This window comes from Cervus canadensis, chromosome 2, assembly GCF_019320065.1.
Source record: "Cervus canadensis isolate Bull #8, Minnesota chromosome 2, ASM1932006v1, whole genome shotgun sequence".
NCBI lineage: Eukaryota > Metazoa > Chordata > Mammalia > Artiodactyla > Cervidae > Cervus > Cervus canadensis.
Genome location: NC_057387.1, coordinates 37019706 through 37029954, shown reverse-complemented (window position 1 = coordinate 37029954; position 10249 = coordinate 37019706). Strand labels below are relative to the sequence as shown.

At 36.3% G+C, this 10249-nt stretch overlaps 1 non-coding gene across 1 annotated transcript; it reads right to left on the bottom strand.

Annotated features, from left to right (window-relative positions):
- Positions 1 to 1387: 1387 nt before the first annotated feature.
- Positions 1388 to 1494, bottom strand: LOC122437406. The gene has a single exon (XR_006268235.1). It is a non-coding gene; the product is annotated as a U6 spliceosomal RNA (small nuclear RNA).
- Positions 1495 to 10249: the final 8755 nt, after the last annotated feature.

Genomic DNA, 10249 nt, shown 5'->3' with positions numbered 1-10249 from the left:
ATGGTTGACATAATCTGTTGTTCAGTTTCAGTCTGTATTAGTTTCCTTTATTCTTTGTTCCTAACACAGCTAATTACATCTCTCTCACAGAACTGGTCATATTGCCCTGTAATTAATAGTCTGGACTTTGAGGCAGTTGAAACTGGAAACAACCTTTTTATCTCCAGCACCTAACCTCATGCATAGCGCAGAAGAAGAGCTCAAAAATGCTTTGGAGAAAGATTAATGGCAATAAGACCTATTTCTAAGTTTGTTTTAGATGTGTCTTTTTATATGCATTAATAAGTAAAAATAATTTAGTAAAAAATATTGCTAAATTTGAGCATCATCTCAGCAAGAGGTAGATTATACAAACATATATATGTTGGGAAACATTTATCCATGTCATTTATGTAAATCTTGTATCTGTGTTGTTCCAGCTGTATCTTTCCAAGCATATTTGTATAACATTCAGCCTTGAAAGATACAGATTTTGTGTTCCTGTATGGATGTGTGAGTTGGACTATAAAGAAAGCTGAGTGCTGAAGAATTGATGCTTTTGAACTGTGGTGTTGGAGAAGACTCTTGAGAGTCCTTTGGACTGCAAGAAGATCCAACCAGTCCATCCTAAAGGAGATTAGTCCTGGGTGTTCATTGGAAGGACTGATGTTGAAGCTGAAACTCCAATACTTTGGCCACCTGATGTGAAGAGCTGACTCTTTGGAAAAGACCTTCATGCTGGGAGGGATTGAGGGCAGGAGGAGAACGGGATGACAGAGGATGAGATGGTTGGATGGCATCACTGACTCGATGAACATGGGTTTGGGTAGACTCCGGGAGTTGGTGATGGACAGGGAGGCCTGGCATGCTGCGATTCATGGGGTTGCAAAGAGTCGGACACGACTGAGCGACTGAACTGAACTAGGGCAGAAGGCAGCTTTGTTTCCTTACCAATATAATACAGAAAGTATCTTCCTAGGGCAAAATTTGCTCAAGTTTGCCAGTAGCATCCATATAAAATAGGGGTTTCTTAAGCTGTGACAGATATTTATTTCATGTGCAACATCTGTCTGGACCTGCCTCCTCATCACCGTCATAGGACTTGAAGGGATTGAGTAACCAATGCGACTTGAAACTCATGCTGTCTGCTATACTGTGAATAATAGAGTCCTTTCATTGTGACTCATGAGTTTCATGTTTTCTGCCAGATCCATGAAACTGTTAGCTGGGCAAGTTGGGTAAAATCTTAGCTCTTTCATAGCTCTTACAATAGGCATTACATTCATCTAGTTAATTCTTTCTATAGTCCAGTTCTACTAATGAGGATATGCCAGAATCATTTATACAATTTCCAGTCATTTTCTTTTCTTTCTTTCTTTTTTTTTTTTTCAAATTTAATCAAGTGTTCAAAAATATGGAACGCTTCACGAATTTGCGTGTCATCCTTGCGCAGGGGCCATGCTAATCTTCTCTGTATCGTTCCAATTTTAGTATATGTGCTGCCGAAGCGAGCACCATTTTCTTTTCTTTACTTTGAAATTTGTTTTCATTGGAAGCACATATTTTAATCACAAAATTTTTCACAATCATCAAAATAAAATGACAGTAAACATAGCTTATTAAAGCAATAATTCTGACATTAGAGTGTTTATACAAATTAGATCAAATCAACATTAAGAAATGAAGCTATTTGGAAGTTCCTCCATTGGAACTACTTTTAGAGGTGAAAGAATTTTTAAGTATGTCAGATTTATGGTAAATATTCAGGTTTTTAAGTAATATTTTATTTTTAGAAACTACCAATACATATTAAGAGCCAAATCTAGTAATAAAGGTCAAAAATCTGAATAATAGCATTTAAAAATATATGACTGTGTAGATACATTGGCAATAATTTTTTTTCTTGTTGACTGATAAAATGATTTTTCATATGCATGGACTCTTACAGCTGTATCAAATGACATTTAGAAAAAAGTGGAAAGTCTTACTCAGGATGAGATTAGAGTCATTCATTTGTCACGCTCTTAACACCTTGTTCTTTTGAGCAGAGAGAGATGCTATCAAAGAGCAGTAGTCTAGTGATGCCCTGTGCTTTCAGAGTGTTTAATGGAAAAGAGCGTCTGTTTCCTCTGGACAAGTTGTAACATATATACAAGACGCATCTTCAGCTGAGATCCTGCCAAGGCAGTTACTTGGAGAAGGGAGTTGAAGTTAGTTTTGAAAAGCTGACAATATAGCATTGAATGCCTAGAGGGTCAAAAAGCATAGTGATTGAATATTTTTATAAATTATACTTCATTAAAGTTATTATTGAATATTGGCTATGTGAAACACGAGTTCTATCCCTGGGTCAGAAGATCCCCTGGAGTAGGAAGTGGCAACCCACTCCAGTATTCTTACTGGGAAAATTCCGTGCACAGAGGAGCCTGGTGGGCTACACTCCATGGGATCACAAAGAGTCGGGTACAACTGAGCACGCATGGATATTCTCTGTGCTGCAAAATCTATCCTTGTAGCTTATTTATTTTATACATGGTAGTTTGTATCTCTTTATTCCCTACCTGTATCATGCCTCTCCTAGTTGGTAACCAGGAATTTGTTCTCTTTCATTTCTTACTTGGTTTCTTTGAGTCCTCTTTCTTTTCTTTTTGATGAGCCTGGCTAGAAGTCTGTTGATTTTATCTTTTAAAAAATATCAGCTGTCACTTTTATTGATATTTTCTATTTTTAAAAACTCTATTTTATTTATTCTCTCTCTTTATCATTTCCTACCTTCTGCTGACTTTGTTTTTATTTGTTCTTTTTTCTTCTAGTTTTTTTAGGTGGTAGGTTTGGTTGTTTACTTGAGAATTTTCTTGTTTCTGGAGGAAAGCCATATCACTATGAACTTCCCTTCTTAGAATTGCTTTTGCTGCATCCCATAGATGTTTTGTGTTTTCATTGTCATTTGCATTGAGGTATTTTTTAATTTCCTCTTTGATTTAATCTTTTGACCCATTGGCTTTTTAGTAGCATATTATTTAATCTCTATGTGATTGCACTCCTCCCTTTTTTTCTTTCCAGAAGAAAGATTATTTGTAACAGAGCAAGTGTACCTCAGAAAAAGTAGTGCATATAAAGGTTAAAGAAGTTACCAACCAGACAGAAATGTTTATGATACTGAAAAGTAGTACTATACTGCTTATGTGGAAATACACTAGTTTATGGACAGAATACTAATTTTGAATAAAGCAGAGGCCCACCTTTGTAATTTAGAAACCATGGAGTATCAGCAAACTTTCTTAGAGTTGGAGAGAAGACATAAGTGGGATATAAAAGGGAACCAAGTTTTGGAGGGACTTTTTCAGGTGTGTATTATTATTCCCACAATTGTTGGGCTGAATTAAATCAGTGAAAAAATTTATTCCATCTTGATATAAAATATATCTTTTTGGAAGTTGTTGTTATATAACACATAAAGAACCAGAAATCAGGAAACTCTTCTTTTTTCTGATAACCCAGACATTAAATCTCAGTTTTAGAAGATAGTTTTTAAATGTATTTATAAACATTAAAAACATTAATAGAAATTCTGCAGAAAATGCCTAAGGATATCTTAGCTTGCTGCTTGCTATGTGGAAGCTTAAAATATCTTTTTGGTTAGAAAAATTGGAGTATGGCAGCTCTGCTGTTAATCACGAGTAACAGGAAGGGTGATAATCATGGGTAATAAGGTCCTAGGAAATAGAGCAGCAGCCCATCCCGATAGAAATATACATAGCAAAGTTCTGATTAATATATAGAAATAAGTTGTTATGATTTTAATTAGCAACTTCCTGATAACCAGTGAATATGAATATGTTTTTATAAGATTATTGGCTTTTTAAATATTACCTCCTCTGAAATATCTAGTATGGGTATGACTAAACGTATTTAAAGGAAGATAGATACATACAAACCAACAATGTGATTTTAAAAAATGGGAGGAGTACATAGGTAAATAGGAGATTGTTACATGTAGGAAATAGATTCTTGGATTTATTCTGCTTTTTGTTTGGCAGTGTTTTTATATATATTTATAAAGAAATATGTCCAAGTTTAAAAAAATAGAACAGTTCTCATGAAACAAACAATATGCATTATTTAACTTTGCACATCAGATCTGAAATTATTATTAGCCAAATAAACAAATATGTCACATAAATATTTATTTCATATCAAATCATTGTTACTGTTATCTGAAGGACAATTATATTTTTAACTGCATTTATTTATTTTAAATCCTATAAATTTTATTTATTATCAATTGATACAATGGCAAAAATTGGTGATTATTAATAAAATTCTCATAGGAAATTGATATTTTTATAAGATCTGAGTAGAATATAAACAGTTTTATTCTAATACATTTTAAAAGTTCTAATACCTGGTTTCTTCCAAGAGAAACTTTATATTTAAACAGATTGAAAGTTGTAGATCTGCTCGTATAAATGCAAACTAGATGTGCTATACAGGAAAGGCCATTTCTTCAATCTAAATCTCTTTAAACATCTGATCTGATATTGGGAAAATTCCATCAGAAAAGTCAAAACAAACTTTTCGATAAAGGCCAAGGAGTATCCAAAAGAAAATGGGAAAAATAAATAATTATAGGCATGATATGCATTAGTTACTTTTATCAAGACAGTCTTCCGTATACACAGAGTTTATTATGGGTATTATTAAAAATTTGTAACCCAACATATCTTTCCCCATAACATAAAGACTGCTCTATGCTTATAGGAAAGAATCTAAAAGTGTTGCTATTTTCAAAATGTATGTACATAAAAAATAAGACTAATTCTCACCACTTTCAATGAAAAAAGAGTCTTTGAAAAGGAATAATTTTCATAAAGACTGCTACATGTTATTTGAGACACTAAAAGGGGGGAGGTGTGTTATATTTATCTTTTAAGCTTGCAGTTCTTCATGCAAACAAAATTGTTTTCTAGCAGTTCTAATTCTCTACACAAGACTTTGCCAACCATCATCATTTAATAGATGGAGGAAAGTGAAGATTGTTTACCAACCACATATCTTGGGGTCAGCCTTGTTATTTATTAATTTTTGTGGTGCCTAAAAATATTCTAACTCAGAACTCTGAATAGACCATTTTACTCTTCAGTTTGATTATTGATGATCTCTTTTAGATTCGAATGCCAGTTGAAGAAAGTGGGGAAAACCATTAGACCATTCAGGTGTGACCTAAATCAAATCCCTTATGATTATACAGGGAAAATGAGAAATAGGGACTCAGACTAGATAATAATAAGGGACTAGGTCTGATAGAGTGTCTGATGAACTATGGACGGACGTTCCTGACATTGTCCGTAAGACAAGGATCAAGACCATCCGCAAGAAAAAGCAATGCAAAAAACCAAAATGGCTGTCTGAGGAGGCCTTACAAATAGCTGTGTAAAGAAGAGAAGGAAAAGCAAAGGGGAAAAGGAAAGATATACCCATTTGAATGTAGATTCCAAAGATGAGCAAGGAGAGATGAGCAAGGAGAAGGCCTTCCTCAGCAATCAATGCAAAGAAGTAGAGGAAAACAATAGAATGGGAAAGACTAGAGATCTCTTCAAGGAAATTAGAGATACCAGGGGAACATTTCAGGCAAAGATGGGCTCAGTAAAGGACAGAAATGGTATGGACCTAACAGAAGCAGAAGAGATTAAAGAGGTGGCAAGAATACACAGAAGAACTGTACTAAAAAGATCTTCAGGACCCAGATCACTCACCTAGAGCCAGCCATCCTGGAATGTGAAGTCAAACAAAGCTAGTGGAGGTGATGGAATTCCAGTTGAGCTATTTCAAATCCTAAAAGATGATGCTGTGAAAGTGCTGCACTCAATATGCCAGCAAATTTGGAAAACTCAGCAGTGGTCACAGGACTGGAAAAGGTCAGTTTTCATTTCAATCCCAAAGAATGGCAATGCCAAAGAATGCTCAAACTACCGCACAATTGCACTCATTTCACATGCTAGTAAAGTAATGCTCAAAGTTCTCCAAGCCAGGCTTCAGCAATATGTGAACCGTGAGGTTCCATGTGTTCAAGCTGGATTTAGAAAAGGCAGAGGAACCAGGGATCAAATTGCCAACATCCGCTGGCTCATTGAAAAAGCAAGAGAGTTCCAGAAAAACATCTATTTCTGCTTTATTGACTTTGCCAAAGCCTCTGTTTGGATCACAGTAAACTCGGGAAAATTCTGAAAGAGATGGGAATACCAGACCTCCTGACCTGCCCCTTGAGAAACCTGTATGCAGGTCAGGAAGCAACCATCAGAACTGGACATGGAGCAACAGACTGATTCCAAATAAGAAAAGGAATACATCAAGGCTGGATATTGTCAGCTTGCTTTTAAACTTATATGCAGAGTACATCATGAGAAATGCTGCGCTCGAAGAAGCACAAGCTGGAATCAAGATTGCTGGGAGAAATATCAATAACCTCACATATGCAGATGATACCACCCTTATGGCAGAAAGTGAAGAAGAACTAAAGAGCCTCTTGATGAAATTAAAAGACGAGAGTGAGAAAGTTGGCCTAAAGCTCAGCATTGAGAAAACTAAGATCATGGCATCCGGTCCCATCACTTCATTGCAAATAGATGGGGAAATAGTGGAAACAGTGGCTGACTTTACTTCTTTGGGCCCAAAATCTCTTCAGATGGTGACTGCATCCGTGAAATTAAAAGACACTTGCTCCTTGGAAGGAAAGTTATGACCAACCTAGATAGCATATTAAAAAGCAAAGAAATTACTTTGTCAACAAAGGTCTGTCTAGTCAAGGCTATGGTTTTTCCAGTAGTCATGTGTGGATGTGAGAGTTGGACTATAAAGAAAGCTGAGCACAGAAGAATTGATGCTTTGGAACTGTGGTGTTGGAGAAGACTCTTGAGAGTCCCTTGGACTGCAAGGAGATCCGACCAGTCCATCCTAAAGGAGATCAGTCCTGGTCCTGGTTGTTCATTGGAAGGACTGATGTTGAAGCTGAAACTGCAATACTTTGGCCACCTGATGTGAAGAGCTGACTCATTTGAAAAGACCCTGATGCTGGGAAAGATTGAGGGCAGGAGGAGAGGGGGATGACAGAGGATGAGATGGTTGGATGGCATCATTGACTCAATGGACATGGATTTGTGTAGACTGTGGGAGTTGGTGGTGGACAGGGAGGCCTGGCATGCTGCGGTTCATAAGGTTGCAAAGAGTCAGACACGACCGAGCGACTGAACTGAACTGAACCATCTCTGACATGACACCTATTACGTATAATATATCCTTAGCCACTTCATCACCTCTGAACTCCTCTGAAATTAAGTTACTGAATTGTTTACTATACATTGGATGCTTGTATTAGGCTTCCCACAGTTAACATGTCCCAACCCTAAGTTCTGCACATTCCCTCAAAACCTCTTACAGACTTTCTCAGTTTTACTAAATACAAAGTCATTTATTTTTATTCCAAGTTGGGACTGAGATGCTATCTTCCAGTTTCTCTCCACTTTACTTGCAATATCCTAGGGTATTCTGTGGATTCTAGTTGAAATACCTATGTGGAATTTGGTTAGTTTTCAAAATCTCCTTTGATACTTTGCCCAAGTCACCGTAACTTCTCTGATAAATTACTTCAGTACTGTAATCAGTTCCCCTTTTGACCTTGCTCTATTAATTTCTCCTATCCAATAGCAACCAAAGAGAGCTGTTGCGGGTAAATACAGATAATGTCACATCAGGGTTCCAAACTCTGTAGTCTTTGTGACTTTGAGTAAATCGAGTTGTTTTCTCCAATTATCTTTCTGTGATTGTTATGTACTACTCTATTTATTATCAAAAGATCTCAGCTTCTTCCCTGTTCTGCATACACATCGGACATTTTCCTTATTACAGTACATTTGACCAAGGCTTACTACCCCACCATGCCTGTGTACTGAAGTTCTAACTGAGATGGTAAGATGTCAAGTCTGTGTGTATGTGTGCTCAGTTGCTAAGTCATGTCAGACTCTTTGTGAACCCGTTGACTGTAGTCTGCCAGGGTCCTCTGTGCATGGGATTTCCCAGGCAAGAATATTGGAGTGGGTTTCCATTTCCTCTTCCAAGGAATCCTCCCAATCCAGGGATTGAATCCTTATCTCCTGCATCAGCAGGCAAATTCTTTACCACTGTGCTACCTGGGAAACCCAAGATGTCAAGTCTACCATGTACCATTGGTCATGTACTCCATTAATGTTTATTTATTTATACATACATATATACACACCCACACACACATATGTGTATATGAAGTCACTGAAGTGACTTAGCATGTGTGTGTGTGTGCATGCGTGTGCACACACTTTTGCTTAGTCACTCAGTCGTGTCTGGCTCTTTATGACCTATTGGACTGTAGCCCTCCAGGCTGTGTCCTGGAATTTTTCAGGCAAGAATACTGGAGTGGGTTGCCATTTCCTCCTCCTGTATATATGTATATATGTGTGTGTACCCTAATAGCTAATTTACCTGTAGCCTATCGCCCCTTTTAAGTGTCTTATACTTGATTTATACATATGACTTTTTAAAACTTAAAGTTAATTCTTAGAAGGAAAAAATTCTTTTAGGAATTCTCCACTTCGCCCAGAATTCTATTTACAGCTTATGATAAAAAAAAGTTTTCCTGTGAATTTGCTCATGTAATTAATATTACCAAGATAGGAAATGGAACAATTATCAGCTCCTTTCCTCATGTAAGAAAGCTAAAGCTAAGCCACATTATAAGTCATAAATGCAGTACATGTGGTAAAAAGCAAACACGACTCCCAAATTTGTCTCCATTGTTTCGCTGATTCTCTGTTACAATTTGGGCCAGTCTGATAGCACTGCCTTAATGTTTCCTAAGCTACCTGCCCTCTGTCTAAAATTCAATCTGAGTTTTTCATTAACTTTTGGGGAAGTTCATGTGTTTTCCTATGAATTGTTTAGTCTTTTACTGTTCTTAGAGTCCTCTGTGCATGGGATTTGTTTTGTTTATATGCTATAGAAAGCATTTTAAGATCTTTTAAAAGATTCAAAAATATTTTTGTTTGAAAAAATGTTTTCTTATTGACTTTATGTTTTGCCATAAGTTAAACACTGTTTTTATATGATCACGTATAATTTCTTTTCCTTTTTACTCAGAAAGAATTTTAGAATTATAGAGTTGCAAATTCTGCTAGTATTCTAGTATGGAAGGTTCCTGTGTAACCACCCCAGCTTCTCCATCTAACACCATCTTACAAAACCATGGATCTTCATAAAAATAAACAGTCCCACATTGATACAGTACTGCTAGCTGAAGTACAGACTTTATCTTAATTTGACAATTTTCTAAAAACACCTAATTTTTTTCTTTTTTTAGTGTTATGTGTAGCTATAGGATTTTTCACATGTGTAGATTTTTATAACCACCGTCACCACCATCAGGATATAGAACTATTGTATGACACACTCATGAATCAGAAACTCCCTTATGCTGCTTCTTTATAGTCACACCTTTTCTCATACTTGAACACTCGACAGTCACCGAAACATTTTACAGATACAGTCTCATAATCTTGAGATTTTTCTATAAGTAGAATCACAGTATGTAATGTATTGAGATTGCCTTTTTAAAAAATTCAGCATAATGCCCTCAAAACCTATGCAGTTTGGTTGATCATAGATCAATAGTTTGGTATATTATATTGGTACATAGTACCCTATTTTGTGATATATCATAGTTTTCTCATTTATTGATCCATTTATAGACATATGTTTTTAATTTTGAGTTATTACATAAATTTTTATTTCTTTAGTATAAATGCCTGGGAGTGTTTTTATCGCATTATATGGTAGCTCTATGTATAACATTATAAGAAGCTGTCAACTTGTTTTTCAGATTAGCTACATCATTTTACATACTCACCAGTCATATATGAGAGATTCATTGACCCTGAATCCTTGTCAGTATCTTATATTTAAACATTTAATTTTTTTCTTAAATTAACTTCACCTCTTTGCAGAATGTTTGAAGGGGAGGATATATTCAAGTTAGTACTTTGCATAGGATGAGATGATTGGATGGCATCACCAACGCAATGGACATGAGTTTGAGTAGACTCTGGGAGTTGGTGATGGATAGGGAAGCCTGGTGTGCTGCAGTTCATGGGGTTGCAGAGCTGGCCACGACTGAGCGACTGAACTGACCTGAACTGTTCCTGACCCAGGGATCAAACCCATGTCTCCTGCATTAGCAAATGGA